Genomic DNA, 16,580 nt, shown 5'->3' with positions numbered 1-16,580 from the left:
AAGGGGAAGGGGTCCCCTGACGGAAAATGCTACCATCCCCAGATGGCAGTAATCTTGTTGGGTGTTGCCTCTTAACATGATACTCCATGCCAAAATTTGACAGATGTCCCAGTTGCTTGCCTCTGCTAATATCCCTGGCACAGTAATTACACCGAGCATAACGCGGGTCTTCTGTCACTTTAAAATGTGCCCAGATCGCAGATTTCTTTTGTGATCCTCCTCTCTTTCCCGCCCTGGGGGTGGATGGTGGCACTGGAGTTGAGGTACTACTGGGTGTGGGTGGTGCACCCACTGCACCCGGCGAAGCAATGCCAGCGGGGGCAACAGTCACCCTCTGTCTCCCTTCTGACAGCTCTTCCTCCTCCTCGATATCAGTGGAATGTCTCCCCTGCCGCAGATTTCTGGAGGTGGAGGCTAAAACAGGACTAACTGACAATTCTACCGAAGATTGCTCAGGTATTACATCTTCCGTTTCTGATGAGAATCCCATCCAAGAAGATTCTTCTTCTGAATCAGAAGCTAACAGTGCCAGCGCTACCTTGTCACCGCAAAGTTTTGCAGGACACTTCTGTCCCCTGGCTGCTCTTGGGTGTGTAACTTTTGTCTGGCTAGACTCTGCCTCCTCTTCACTCTCCTCCAAAACTACAGTGCCAGAAACAGGTGCTGGCGATTGCAAAGTTTCATGGTCTGATTTCTTTTTTTTTGCCATGGAACTGCCATCCCCTACAAAGACGTTTGATTGCGACAGTTGCCTTTTTACCTGTACTGGTGGTGTTGCGCTGGTGTCTTTTGCGGTGCCTCCGCTGCCATTCCCACTAAGTCGCTTGCATCTCCCTTTCCCTGACATTATGGATTTAATGTCAATGAGTACTAGTGGTAACACTGCCCACTGTCCCACAATAATAATGTTCGGTCAGTTTAAAATAACTAAATTAACAGACCCACTCAAGAAGAATGCTCAGTCTGTTTAAAATAACAAAATGAACGGACCAAGTCAAGGACAATGCGGTTAAGTCTGTTTAAAAATAGCAGATTGAACAGACTCGCTGAAGGCCAATCTTCACTCTGTTTACAATGCCCACTGCCTCACTGCCTGCCTGGCAATGCACGGAATGTGTCTGTCTGTGTGTGTGCAGTGAGTGCACAGAGAACAAGCTTCCTTTTCAGTAGATATGAGGCAGGGTACTCCCAGCCCTGGAACTGCTGCCCACCCAGCACTGAACCACTCAAGGACAATGCGGTTAAGTCTGTTTAAAAATAGCAGATTGAACAGACTCGCTGAAGGCCAATCTTCACTCTGTTTACAATGCCCACTGCCTCACTGCCTGCCTGGCAATGCACGGAATGTGTCTGTCTGTGTGTGTGCAGTGAGTGCACAGAGAACAAGCTTCCTTTTCAGTAGATATGAGGCAGGGTACTCCCAGCCCTGGAACTGCTGCCCACCCAGCACTGAACCACTCAAGGACAATGCGGTTAAGTCTGTTTAAAAATAGCAGATTGAACAGACTCGCTGAAGGCCAATCTTCACTCTGTTTACAATGCCCACTGCCTCACTGCCTGCCTGGCAATGCACGGAATGTGTCTGTCTGTGTGTGTGCAGTGAGTGCACAGAGAACAAGCTTCCTTTTCAGTAGATATGAGGCAGGGTACTCCCAGCCCTGGAACTGCTGCCCACCCAGCACTGAACCACTCAAGGACAATGCTTTTAAGTCTGTTTAAAAATAGCAAATGTAACAGACTCGCTGAAGGGCAATGTTCACTCTGTTTACAATGCCCACTGCCTCACTGCCTGCCTGGCAATGCACGGAATGTGTCTGTCTGTGTGTGTGCAGTGAGTGCACAGAGAACAAGCTTCCTTTTCAGTAGATATGAGGCAGGGTACTCCCAGCCCTGGAACTGCTGCCCACCCAGCACTGAACCACTCAAGGAGAATGCTTTTAAGTCTGTTTAAAAATAGCAAATGTAACAGACTCGCTGAAGGGCAATGTTCACTCTGTTTACAATGCCCACTGCCTCACTGCCTGCCTGGCAATGCACGGAATGTGTCTGTCTGTGTGTGTGCAGTGAGTGCACAGAGAACAAGCTTCCTTTTCAGTAGATATGAGGCAGGGTACTCCCAGCCCTGGAACTGCTGCCCACCCAGCACTGAACCACTCAAGGAGAATGCTTTTAAGTCTGTTTAAAAATAGCAAATGTAACAGACTCGCTGAAGGGCAATGTTCACTCTGTTTACAATGCCCACTGCCTCACTGCCTGCCTGGCAATGCACGGAATGTGTCTGTCTGTGTGTGTGCAGTGAGTGCACAGAGAACAAGCTTCCTTTTCAGTAGATATGAGGCAGGGTACTCCCAGCCCTGGAACTGCTGCCCACCCAGCACTGAACCACTCAAGGACAATGCGGTTAAGTCTGTTTAAAAATAGCAGATTGAACAGACTCGCTGAAGGCCAATCTTCACTCTGTTTACAATGCCCACTGCCTCACTGCCTGCCTGGCAATGCACGGAATGTGTCTGTCTGTGTGTGTGCAGTGAGTGCACAGAGAACAAGCTTCCTTTTCAGTAGATATGAGGCAGGGTACTCCCAGCCCTGGAACTGCTGCCCACCCAGCACTGAACCACTCAAGGACAATGCTTTTAAGTCTGTTTAAAAATAGCAAATGTAACAGACTCGCTGAAGGGCAATGTTCACTCTGTTTACAATGCCCACTGCCTCACTGCCTGCCTGGCAATGCACGGAATGTGTCTGTCTGTGTGTGTGCAGTGAGTGCACAGAGAACAAGCTTCCTTTTCAGTAGATATGAGGCAGGGTACTCCCAGCCCTGGAACTGCTGCCCACCCAGCACTGAACCACTCAAGGAGAATGCTTTTAAGTCTGTTTAAAAATAGCAAATGTAACAGACTCGCTGAAGGGCAATGTTCACTCTGTTTACAATGCCCACTGCCTCACTGCCTGCCTGGCAATGCACGGAATGTGTCTGTCTGTGTGTGTGCAGTGAGTGCACAGAGAACAAGCTTCCTTTTCAGTAGATATGAGGCAGGGTACTCCCAGCCCTGGAACTGCTGCCCACCCAGCACTGAACCACTCAAGGAGAATGCTTTTAAGTCTGTTTAAAAATAGCAAATGTAACAGACTCGCTGAAGGGCAATGTTCACTCTGTTTACAATGCCCACTGCCTCACTGCCTGCCTGGCAATGCACGGAATGTGTCTGTCTGTGTGTGTGCAGTGAGTGCACAGAGAACAAGCTTCCTTTTCAGTAGATATGAGGCAGGGTACTCCCAGCCCTGGAACTGCTGCCCACCCAGCACTGAACCACTCAAGGAGAATGCTTTTAAGTCTGTTTAAAAATAGCAAATGTAACAGACTCGCTGAAGGGCAATGTTCACTCTGTTTACAATGCCCACTGCCTCACTGCCTGCCTGGCAATGCACGGAATGTGTCTGTGTGTGTGCAGTGAGTGCACAGAGAACAAGCTTCCTTTTCAGTAGATATGAGGCAGAGTACTCCCAGCCCTGGAACTGCTGCCCAGCCAGCACTGAACCACTCAAGGAGAATGCTTTTAAGTCTGTTTAAAAATAGCAAATGTAACAGACTCGCTGAAGGGCAATGTTCACTCTGTTTACAATGCCCACTGCCTCACTGCCTGCCTGGCAATGCACGGAATGTGTCTGTCTGTGTGCACTGCAGTGCACATAGAACTAAAGTAGATATGAGGCAGGGTACTCCCAGCACTGGAACTGCTGCCCACCCAGCACTGAACCACTGAAGGAGAATGTGTTCACTCTGTTTACAATGCCCACTGCCTCACTGCCTGCCTGGCAATGCACGGAATGTGTCTGTGTGTGTGCAGTGAGTGCACAGAGAACAAGCTTCCTTTTCAGTAGATATGAGGCAGAGTACTCCCAGCCCTGGAACTGCTGCCCAGCCAGCACTGAACCACTCAAGGAGAATGCTTTTAAGTCTGTTTAAAAATAGCAAATGTAACAGACTCGCTGAAGGGCAATGTTCACTCTGTTTACAATGCCCACTGCCTCACTGCCTGCCTGGCAATGCACGGAATGTGTCTGTCTGTGTGCACTGCAGTGCACATAGAACTAAAGTATATATGAGGCAGGGTATTCCCAGCCCTGGAACTGCTGCCCAGTGCCCACCCAGCACTGAACCACTCAAGGAGAATGCTTTTAAGTCTGTTTAAAAATAGCAAATGTAACAGACTCGCTGAAGGGCAATGTTCACTCTGTTTACAATGCCCACTGCCTCACTGTCTGCCTGGCAATGCACGGAATGTGTCTGTCTGTGTGCACTGCAGTGCACATAGAACTAAAGTATATATGAGGCAGGGTATTCCCAGCCTTGGAACTGCTGCCCAGTGCCCACCCAGCACTGAACCACTCAAGGAGAATGCTTTTAAGTCTGTTTAAAAATAGCAAATGTAACAGACTTGCTGAAGGGCAATGTTCACTCTGTTTACAATGCCCACTGCCTCACTGTCTGCCTGGCAATGCACGGAATGTGTCTGTCTGTGTGCACTGCAGTGCACATAGAACTAAAGTAGATATGAGGCAGAGTACTCCCAGCCCTGGAACTGCTGCCCAGCCAGCACTGAACCACTCAAGGAGAATGCTTTTAAGTCTGTTTAAAAATAGCAAATATGAGGCAGAGTACTGCCAGCCCTGCCTGGCACTGCCCAGGATAAAATGTACAGACTCACTCAATAAGAATGTTCTTTTTTTTTTTTCCCTAACAAAGAATCTGTTCTGTGTTGTCTATCAAATCTGGTTCTGTTCTGTGTTGTCTATCAAATCGGGTTCTGCTATCTTCTCTGCCTCAGCCTGCCTAAGCCCACCCTGCACGATCCCGATCCCACCTCCCCACTGAATCGCTGAAAATGTCCGTCAGTCCTCGTGCTGCTGCTGCTTTTATAGTGCTGCTGGCTCGTCAGGAAATCCTCAGAGAAGCACGGAATGACAGCGCGATTCGCTGCATTCAGTGCTTCTCTGAAAAGGTGAACGCAGATTCGCTGCGTTCCGGTATCCATGCCGACCTGTCCCACCCTTTCCTGTGAGTCACTGAAACTCACAGGACAGGGTCAGACAGGTTGGCATGGTTACCGCAGGGGCGCCGCCATTTTCAGGTAATCCGGGGCTCCGAGCTCGAGTCGCAGGTAATGGCGGCGAGAAAGCGCGCGCATGGCGATTCGCCGTATCCGACATATCTATGTTCATTTATGTCGGAAATCTGCTCGTATACGCCCCATCTTTTTTTTAAGTAAAAAAAAAAATTTGAGTTGCGTTTTCCATATGCGGTCAATCCGAATGCACATCCCTAGTATCCCTCTCTACATTTCTTTCTATGTGCCCCTGGGTACTAAGTGAAGGATCTGTCTCTCCCACGGATTACATATTCTTTTGATAAAACCCTTTACTGCTAAGTTATCATTAGGAAAATATTATATTACATATATTTGGGTACTTTCCAGCTATTTGTATCCTAATTTGGTCTCTGTTGGAAAGAGGATGCTGGGCTTGATGGATCCTCAATCTGACCCAGTATGGCAACTTCTTATGTTCTTACATATTATTCTTTGGTATATTACATTTAGGGATTTTTTCAGTTTTTATTTTATTCCTCCAGGGAATTTCAATGCTATAAAAAATTGTGGAAAATGACTTTGTTATAATTCACAGGAGAAAAGTCAGTTTTCTATTGTTTTTTTTTATTTTGTTACAACATTGAAATTCCCAGGAAAAATAAAATAAAAATAGAAAACAAAGGTCCCTCGTTATATTATTTTGTTCTGATGATGTTGTTTTTTTTAAAATATGGTATTTGCTTTGGTGTATAGCTTGTTTATTTTTTTATTTTATATGTATCATTTATTGTGATTTAAAATGTATTTGCTTTGCCTGATGCTGAGAGCTAATGTTTCAAAAATCAGCAGGATAAACATTTCAATGATAAAAATAAAATAATAATAATAGTGCATCAATCTATTCACTAAGGAGCAATAAATATAGCGAGGCCATCAAGCATTAGTAAATTTAGTATCTATTCCAAGCTGATATTAATTGTAAGCCTTTGCTGCCTTTCCACAAACCAAAAGCCATCCCTGTACTGCCAAGAAATCTGTCCCTCTGGGGCCCCCATCAAATCTCACCCCATCAAAAGCATCACCTTTCTTATTGCATGCAAGGTAGTAAATCAGCCCCTACAGTATCCTTCTTACCTGCAAATCTGATTTGACCAACTCCAGTTCTTTGTTCTGAATGAAGATATGGGGCCTGAGCACTTTTGAGTAGGGATGTATCAGCTTCTCCAAATAGGTTCATTGAACATTTTGACAAAGCAGGAAAAACACTGACACTTCATCAAAGATTTTATTGCATCTTGTCTGAAGAAAATGCAAAAGAGAATCCCCTTTCCATTTTTACATCAGATTTTGAGATGGCCCACCCAAGGTAAATTTGGTAAGCTCTGCTACTCCAACATTTAATGCTGTGTGCAATTTTATTTTTCTTTGGCAGATTTCTACATTTTATGAAAAAATATCTTTGTTTGGCCAATGTCTTTATCACAGTTTATATTTAAAGGAAAAGACATATAAGAAAAATGATTATTTCCACATGAAAAGAAGGAAATTGAAACTTTAGCACCTAAAGATTCTCATTAAAGGATCATTAAAATGTATCGCTTTCAGCAAGACAATTCATCCTTACAGACAGATGTGAAATATTAGCACAGAAGTATTTATTTTAAGTTTCCAATAAGTACTTGGCAAAAACTCAATAACATCTCATTAGGCACATAAATGTGAATATTAAAAATAATGATTTTTCCCCAGTGATTTATTGCAGGGACTGTCTTTGAAAAGCATAGTTAAAGAAGGCACCACTAACAACGAAATGATGCCACAATTCTTGATTGCACTATATTCAAGCTCTGGTAAGTCATCAACAAGGAGTAAAAGGACTTTGTTCATATAATTATTATCACTCTATTTTACATGAGTAATGTCAAATCTGAAACTCATCTTCCGCAGTGCAAAGGTAGAGCTTTCTCCTTTATGTCTCCAACAAAGTAAATAACAAGTAGCCTGTTGGCCAACATCCCATTAAACTTGATACATAAGAATAATAATTTATTGATTTATAAATGACCTTTCCCAACATAGAACCAGGGATTTTTTTTCAGGGGTCAAGAGCACCAGAACCGTTTCCCTGCCCTCTTGATTTGTCCTTTGATCCTTCAAAACAAAGCAAACAAACATAAATCCTGCATGTACCAGTGCCCTTTATCCAAAAGGAAAGGCACTGCAGTGCATAGAACAAAATAACATTTGTTGCAAAACATACAAAACCCAATAAACAAACAACACTACATGCACAAGCAATATCATTAAAATGCCAATAAATATACAAATTAAATAATAGTCCACTGATTAAAATTATATGCTGAAACCCCTGAATAAAATGATATAAAAGTCAGCAAGAAAAAAATTATATGGCATTAAAAAGCCACATGTTCAGACCATTCCACAAAGAGTTATAACTGAACTACAGTTCAGTTCTCAGGGGAGCTGGTTCAAAAGTTCTGGGGCCGTCAAAGAAAAACCTCTGGATCTAATTCTCGCGTGCTCTAAAACACTGCTAGACGAAATATTTAGTTAGGCTTCTTCTCTAGACCTCAGACCACGTGTGGCATCATGCCAGGATAGCCTGTCACTCACTAAAGAGTGCAAATGTCCTTCTTTCTTTCAATGTAAGTGCAAGTTTTATTGAAAGAAATCATTGTTTCCAAGATTCACACAGAAAATTCAGACCACTGACAAGGGTCGTGTTTCACGATAGCTGCACTGGGAGAGACACTCACATAAAAACAAATTTATTAAAGATCATAAAGAGACAAGAAGGACAATCAAACAAAAGCAGCCACAGCATCGGAGCAAATTAGCTCAAACCAAAAATTATAAACCTAAGTAAGAAAACAGAACTCTTACTAGAATCATGAACATAAGGTTTAAGATGTTATATCATAATAGCAGCATTGCCAGAGCAAACTCACATCATCATTTGAAAAGCTAAAGAAAGATACCAAAACATCATGTGAAAAGGATAAGCCAATCAGGGACAAACATGCAAATGAGTAAGCCATATTCAACGAAAAATTGGAGTAGAATTCAACTCAGATACCAAAAGACATTTACAAAAACAAGAAAATAAAGACATGAAAGAAACCCGGAGGCTCTCAAAATCAGAAAAATATCTGCACACCCTAAGTTCGAAGAGATTTCAAATTGTTATTATAGAAGGGAGCCTAATGATCACATATCTCCATGAGTCAATCAAAAGCTAAGAAATTAGATAGCACTCAAAAAGATTTATACATACTTGTCCTATGATATAAAGAAGCCAATAAATAAATGATGAAAACCAACTTGCATTAATAGACGTGCAGTCATAACAAAAGATACTATTGGTATAGGTGCAATGTGAAAGATATAAAAGCGAGTATCAGGGCTGAATCCAGAAGTATATACATGGATGGTAACTTTTAGATGGATGAATGGGCACACGTGCACGTGTGCATCAGTGCACACGCTGAGACATGGCAATTTTATAAGATACACGGATATACATGTGCCTGTTATAAAATTGCGTAGGCACGCATATGTGTGCTCCTAATTTTGCAAATGGGCATGAACAATCATGTACAGTCGGGTTTGAGCTGCACAAATGGGGGAAATTTATAACAAGTGCATGTCCACACTATGACCACTTTCACCAGTTCATCCACCAGTTCACCCAGTCTAGAGCTAGGACCTCCCAATCCTCCTAGCACTTTAGTATCTACTCGCCCCAGTTACCCCAGATGCCTCAAACCCTTCACAGATGCCTGTAGTTTTTTTTTTAACTTCATCTTCTCCATAGCAGAAGTAAAGTTATGTAGCACTGAACCTGTGTGTGTAGACATGTGCATAGGCACTTGCATGCACTTCTCGGGGCCCTACCCTGGAATGCCCATGATTTGCCCCTTTTTTGTTTGAAGTGAGATATTTGCATATCGGGAGATGTGCACACAAGTAGGCGGCTCTTAAAATTGGGTGGACACATGCATGTCCTACATGCGTGCACATCTCCAGATTTTGGCGTGTGCCCAGTTTTTAAAATTCACCTCTAAGTAATTATATTGAAAAAACACCCTCAAATCTTCCAAACTAAAAATGTCAAAGAAAAACTGACCAATCCATCTCCACCCTTGAAGCAATGTTGGAGAAACACGGGTCCTGTGTTATGTTTTCAGCTTTGGACAGTATAATAAGCAGGGCCAGTGCATCCCATTAGGCGAACTAGATGGTCGCCTAGGGCACCATCCATTAGGGGACATCAAAGAGCAGCCATGTGGGGCCATGACAGAGCCTATCCTGCTCGCAGCAGAGAGGAGTAGAGACTTGGTGGGCCGTGAGTGGTGTCCATGCTACTCGCTGTTATGGTTTTGATGAATTGTGAACCCCGGGCCGAGGTGAGAGATATCTCTGCCCACAGGAAGGAGCCAAGTGGACCTCACCATCGATAGGCGTGGTCTTAGCGACATAGGACACAGCTGTGAGAGAGACTTTATTAGGGAAAAAGATGATACATAACCCGAGGAGCGGGAAATTTAATGAACACAGTCTATGAGCAGTTACAGTAGTCAAGATGATGATGTAGATATGAGGGTCCGGTAGTGGCCCGCAGCACAGGATACACCCGGGGATTCCTGCAGGCTGATGTAATTACCTCAGTGCAGATCCAGTAGTGGCCCGTAGCGTGGGGTATGCAAAGGAAGCTGTACTGTAGATGCCAAGGAGGCAGAGGTTGGAGATACAGGAACCAAGCAGTAGACCTCATATAGATGATGGAATATCCTGAGGTACAGATAGAGTAGCGTAGACAGACTTAAGAATGGTAGTGGCCCGAGGATGGGGTACACTGTGGAATCTTCAGTAAATTAGAATGAAGTTGGAGAAGGTACTCACACATGGAAGTCCCAGCGATACCCGAGGAGCGGGTCAGGAAGTCCCAGGCAGGAGGCCCTCCGAGAAGTGGATAGCCAAGACATGGAAGAGCCCCTGAGGAGCAGGTACTCAGAGCATCCGAATGCCTGGAGTAGAGTCTGGATCAGAAGATCCAAGTTAGAGCGGATTTAACAAGCGAGATAACTCCTTGCTAACTCGTCTTACCAATGGGCCAGTCCATATAAGTATACTAGTGGTGTTAACGTCTTCGAGGGGAGGGGGGATGCCCCCGAGGTTCCCACCATGATGTATTCATAAGGAGGCCCTGCGCGTTCGCGCATGCCTAAGTGATGCCGGAATTAACATGGCAGTCGGCAGCGCCCACGCTGTCCTGGAGATGCCGGGGAAGTTGGTATTGGTTGGTGGAGGCCGCCATTCTCCCAATGATTGACAGTGCAGGAAAAAAAGGGGTGAGCATGAGAAGTCGCAGCCGTCTGCGACCGACGGGTGCAACAGTACTCCCCTTCTTAGGGCCCCTCCCCGGGTGTTTCGGCTTACTGGGATAAGCCAGATGGAATTGCCTGATTTCTTTGTCCAAAATATTGCTTGCAGGTTCCCAGCAATTTTCCTCTGGTTCTAAACTTTCCAAGGAAATTAAATACTCCCATAATTTCCCATGTCTCCGCACATGGACCGGAGACAAGCCTCTCGCAAGGCCTCCGAGGCAACTCAAATTTAAAGAAAAAAATAAAAAAAACCCAGCGGCGCCAAAGCGGACGGCAGAAGGAAGCAGGAACGGGTAAGCCCTCCCCGGAAGCCCTGACGCCTCCCCAGAGCCCTTTAAAGGGCTGAAACTGCTCGAGGCGCACCCTTTTACCTCCTGCTTCGCCGCCCTGCTCTTCCTCCTCGACTCGGTCGGCCCTCCCCGCGCGGTCGGCGTCGGCCTATCGGGGCCAGGGGAGGTGGACCGGAGACAAGCCTCTCGCGAGGCCTCCGAGGCAACTCAAATTTAAAGAAAAAAATAAAAAAAACCCAGCGGCGCCAAAGCGGACGGCAGAAGGAAGCAGGAATGGGTAAGCCCTCCCCGGAAGCCCTGACGCCTCCCCAGAGCCCTTTAAAGGGCTGAAACTGATCGAGGCGTCGCGCGCCTAAGGAGCGCAACAAAGGGGCCTGCCCCTTTGTGTGCCCCTTCGTGTGAACCGGAGCACAAACTGAAACCACCCACACCAAAAGACTCTGCCACACACCTCGGCTTATAACCGAAGCACGTTACATCAACAGAAACCAAGCTTGCACCCAGCGATCCCATTTTCCAGGGCTCACACTCATACCTGCCTCCTCAACACTCACCCAGACCCACCAGCTTGCAAATAACATCGACAGCAATCATCCAGCCTCACCAGCAATCAATTAACATCACCAGCAATCATCCAGCCTCACCAGCAATCATCCAGCCGCACCAGCAATCATCCAGCCTCACCAGCAATCAATTAACATCACCAGCAATCATCCAGCCTCTCCAGCAATCATCCAGCCGCACCAGCAATCAATTAACATCACCAGCAATCATCCAGCCTCACCAGCAATCAATTAACATCACCAGCAATCATCCAGCCTCACCAGCATTCATCCAGCCTCACCAGCAATCATCCAGACTCACCAGCAATCATCCAGCCTCACCAGCAATCAATTAACATCACCAGCAATCATCCAGCCTCACCAGCAATCAATTAACATCACCAGCAATCATCCAGCCTCACCAGCATTCATCCAGCCTCACCAGCAATCATCCAGCCTCACCAGCATTCATCCAGCCTCACCAGCAATCATCCAGACTCACCAGCAATCATCCAGCCTCACCAGCAATCAATTAACATCACCAGCAATCATCCAGCCTCACCAGCAATCATCCAGCCTATACACCATTCACCCAGCGTGTACAATACCTAATGCACCATTTTCAACATTACACCACTGTTCCCAACCAATTGAGCTACAATAATGCACCTCTGCACCATACCTAAAATCTGGCACAAAATCAGAAAGCACACAAAACCAGCAATTCATCACATCACACGACAACAAAGACTATTACCTATAATGATCTCACCGATAACACAATTCCTAGGACTCTCTTTATTTACCTTAACACTATTCAACGCTCAGTCGCTCTCCAAAAAAATGGACATCCTCAGTGACTACCTCATAGAAGCCAACCCAGATATCTGTGCAATTACAGAGACATGGCTAAAACACACTAGGGATGTGAATCGTGTCCTCGATCGTCTTAACGATCGATTTCGGCTGGGAGGGGGAGGGAATCGTATTGTTGCCGTTTGGGGGGGTAAAATATTGTGAAAAATTGTTAAAAATCGAAAAATCGAAAAACCGGCACATTAAAACCCCCTAAAACCCACCCCCGACCCTTTAAATTAAATCCCCCACCCTCCCGAACCCCCCCCCCCAAATAACTTAAATAACCTGCGGGTCCAGCGGCGGTCCGGAACGGGCTCCTGCTCCTGAATCTTGTCGTCTTCAGCCGGCGCCATTTTCCAAAATGGCGCCGAAAAATGGCGGCGGCCATAGACGAAAAAGATTGGACGGCAGGAGGTCCTTCCGGACCCCCGCTGGACTTTTGGCAAGTCTCGTGGGGGTCAGGAGGCCCCCCACAAGCTGGCCAAAAGTTCCTGGAGGTCCAGCGGGGGTCAGGGAGCGATTTCCCGCCGCGAATCGTTTTCGTACGGAAAATGGCGCCGGCAGGAGATCGACTGCAGGAGGTCGTTCAGCGAGGGTTCCGGCACCTCGCTGAACGACCTCCTGCAGTCGATCTCCTGCCGGCGCCATTTTCCATACGGAAAATGGCGCCGGCCATACGCGTATGGCCGGCGCCATTTTCCGTACGAAAACGATTTGCGGCGGGAAATCGCTCCCTGACCCCCGCTGGACCTCCAGGAACTTTTGGCCAGCTTGTGGGGGGCCTCCTGACCCCCACGAGACTTGCCAAAAGTCCAGCGGGGGTCTGGAAGGACCTCCTGCCGTCCAATCTTTTTCGTCTATGGCCGCCGCCATTTTTCGGCGCCATTTTGGAAAATGGCGCCGGCTGAAGACGACAAGATTCAGGAGCAGGAGCCCGTTCCGGACCGCTGCCGTTCCGGACCGCCGCTGGACCCGCAGGTTATTTAAGTTATTGGGGGGGGGGGTTCGGGAGGGTGGGGGATTTAATTTAAAGGGTCGGGGGTGGGTTTTAGGGGGTTGTAGTGTGCCGGCTCACGATTCTAACGATTTATAACGATAAATCGTTAGAATCTGTATTGTATTGTGTTCCATAACGGTTTAAGACGATATTAAAATTATCGGACGATAATTTTAATCGTCCTAAAACGATTCACATCCCTAAAACACACAGATACTGTACTCATAAATCAACTGCCCATACAATCTTACGACTTATTCTCCGTCCCAAGACCCAAAAAAAGAGGTGGAGGTCTCCTTCTTGCAACAAAAAAAGGTCTTAATATTACATTACAACTTACCAATTCCTCCAACAAACTAGAATTCTCCCTCTTTAAATCTGAACAAATCCAAATAGCTTTAATCTATGCACCACCAGGAACCTTAGAATTGGATCCCTCTCTACTGATAGAACTTATAGCCAAACACATAAATGCCGACAAACCTGCTATAATCCTCGGAGACTTTAATTTACACGTAGATGCTTCTCCACAATCCATCAACTGCCAAACTGTTCTTTCCTCTCTCAACCATTTGGGCTTTACTCAAATTATCAATAGTTCTACCCACAAGGCAGGCCACACTCTGGACCTCATCTTTATTAACGAACCCTTTAACATTCATACTAACCCAACTTGCTCACCAGTACCATGGTCAGACCACAAAGTTATCCACACAACCCTCAATATCAACAACACACCACCTCAAACCACTAACAAAACCACCATCCACTTCAGGAAACCATGCTCTCCAGACATACTCAATGAAAAGATGTCTGATGCATTAAAGCAACTAGATCTCACAGACGCAACAACTGCAACTACCTCTTGGATCAATATTAACAATAAAATTGCAGATCAAATCTGCCCAACTACAACCAAAACCATACAACCTACACTAGACAATAGGAAACCTTGGTTTACACCCGAACTTAAATCCCTCAAACAATCTCTTAGAAAAAAAGAACAAAGCTGGAGAAAAAACCCAACCACTTCAACACATGCCATCTACAAATCCCTCCTCAACAACTATAGGAATACAATCCTTAGAACAAAGAAAGAATTCTACGGAAAAAAAATACACCACTTTATATTCGACTCAAAGGCTCTTTTCTCCTACGTCTCCTCTTTAACCAAACCATCTCCTCCTACTATCCCAGACCACCAAGCTCTCAACAAAGCAAACGAACTAGCCAACTACTTCAAAACAAAAATCACCAACCTTTCCCAATCAATCACATCCAACAGCCTTACTCTAACACACCATCTCACATCCTTGCCGCAACAAACCACAAGCCTGGATTCATTCGAGCTCACTTCTTCACTGGAGATTGAAAACACACTCAAAAAATTCAAACCTTCCTCCCACCCATCTGACCCAATACCAACAAATCTCCTCATCGCCATACCAAACACCATCTCAAAACCAATTGCAGAAATTATCAACACATCCCTTTCTCAAGGTTTAGTTCCTAACCAGTTAAAATTGGCAATACTGAAACCATTACTAAAGAAACCAAACGCTTGCCCATCAGACCCAGCTAATTTTAGACCCATCGCAAACTTACCACTTATCGCCAAACTGATGGAAAAAATTGTCAACAAGCAACTGTCAGATTATTTGGAAGATCATAACATTCTATCCCCAGCTCAATATGGATTCCGAAAACGCCTAAACACCGAATCGCTCTTACTATCTCTCACTGACACAATCCTCGTTAATCTGGAGAATAAACAATCTTACCTGCTCATTCTTCTGGATCTTTCCGCTGCATTTGATACGGTAAAACACTCTACTCTAATAGACCAACTAGCCAACATAGGGATCAAAGGCACAGCCCTTACATGGTTCCATTCCTTCTTAAGCAACAGATTCTACAAAGTAAGGATAAACAACAAAGAATCACATCCAATCCTGACAGAGCAAGGAGTCCCACAAGGATCATCACTTTCACCCACCCTCTTCAATATCTACCTCCTCCCTCTCTGCCATCTACTCTCAAACCTTAAGCTTACCCATTACCTCTATGCAGACGACATACAAATCCTCCTTCCGATCACAGAATCCCTTCAAAAAACCATCACGTACTGGAACGAATGCCTACAGCCCATCAAAAACCTACTCTCAAGCCTCAACTTAGTATTGAATGCTAATAAAACCGAAATGCTCATTGTCTCCCAAGATCCACGCACAATCTCTTCCAGCCTTTCTCTACCAAACACAAACAACTCGTTCTCATCTGAAGTCAGAGACCTTGGAGCATGGCTAGATAATCATCTAAACCTAAAAAAGTTCGTAAACAATACCACAAAGGACTGCTTTTACAAACTGCAAGTCCTCAAAAAACTTAAACCCCTCCTTCACTTCTCCGACTTCAGGCTAGTACTACAATCCATCATTCTTTCCAAGCTCGACTACTGCAACTCCCTGCTACTAGGTATTCCCGCCAACACTATCAAACCATTACAGATGGTTCAGAATTCAGCGGCTAGAATTCTAACTAGCACTAACAAAAAAGATCATATCACCCCAATCCTTCGGAACTTACATTGGCTCCCCATTAAACAAAGGATACTCTATAAGGTACTCACTATCATCCACAAAGCGACAAACAAATTAGCCCCCATCACATTAAGCTCTCAACTCCAACCGCACACTTCCTCCAGACCAATCAGAAGCGCATACAGAGGAACACTGCATGCTCCGCAAATAAAATCATCATTGAGCAAACGAGCGCTATCTTCAGCAGGCCCACACCAGTGGAACACGCTTCCCCCAGATCTTAGACTAGAACCCAGTCATCAAGAATTCAAAAAAAGACTGAAGACTTTTCTCTTCCAACAAGCTTTCCCAGACGCTTAATCTTACTGTGACTGACAGACTTCCTAATTACTGACAAACTTACTGTGACTGACAGACCTCCTAATTACCAGGTATCCCTTAACTATGGACGCTGTATCAAGTACTATTTTTAAGAATCTGCAACTGGACAATTATCTTTGAGCTCAAAAATTCACTTTATTTCATATATATATTAGGTAGGGATGTGAATCGTGTCCTCGATCGTCTTAACGATCGATTTCGGCTGGGAGGGGGAGGGAATCGTATTGTTGCCGTTTGGGGGGGTAAAATATCGTGAAAAATCGTTAAAAATCGTTAAAAATCGAAAAATCGAAAAACCGGCACATTAAAACCCCCTAAAACCCACCCCCGACCCTTTAAATTAAATCCCCCACCCTCCCGAACCCCCCCCCCAAATAACTTAAATAACCTGCGGGTCCAGCGGCGGTCCGGAACGGCAGCGGTCCGGAACGGGCTCCTGCTCCTGAATCTTGTCGTCTTCAGCCGGCGCCATTT

This window comes from Rhinatrema bivittatum, chromosome 1 (assembly GCF_901001135.1).
Source record: "Rhinatrema bivittatum chromosome 1, aRhiBiv1.1, whole genome shotgun sequence".
NCBI classification, from domain to species: Eukaryota; Metazoa; Chordata; class Amphibia; order Gymnophiona; family Rhinatrematidae; genus Rhinatrema; species Rhinatrema bivittatum.
Note: the sequence above shows the minus strand (reverse complement) of the source record.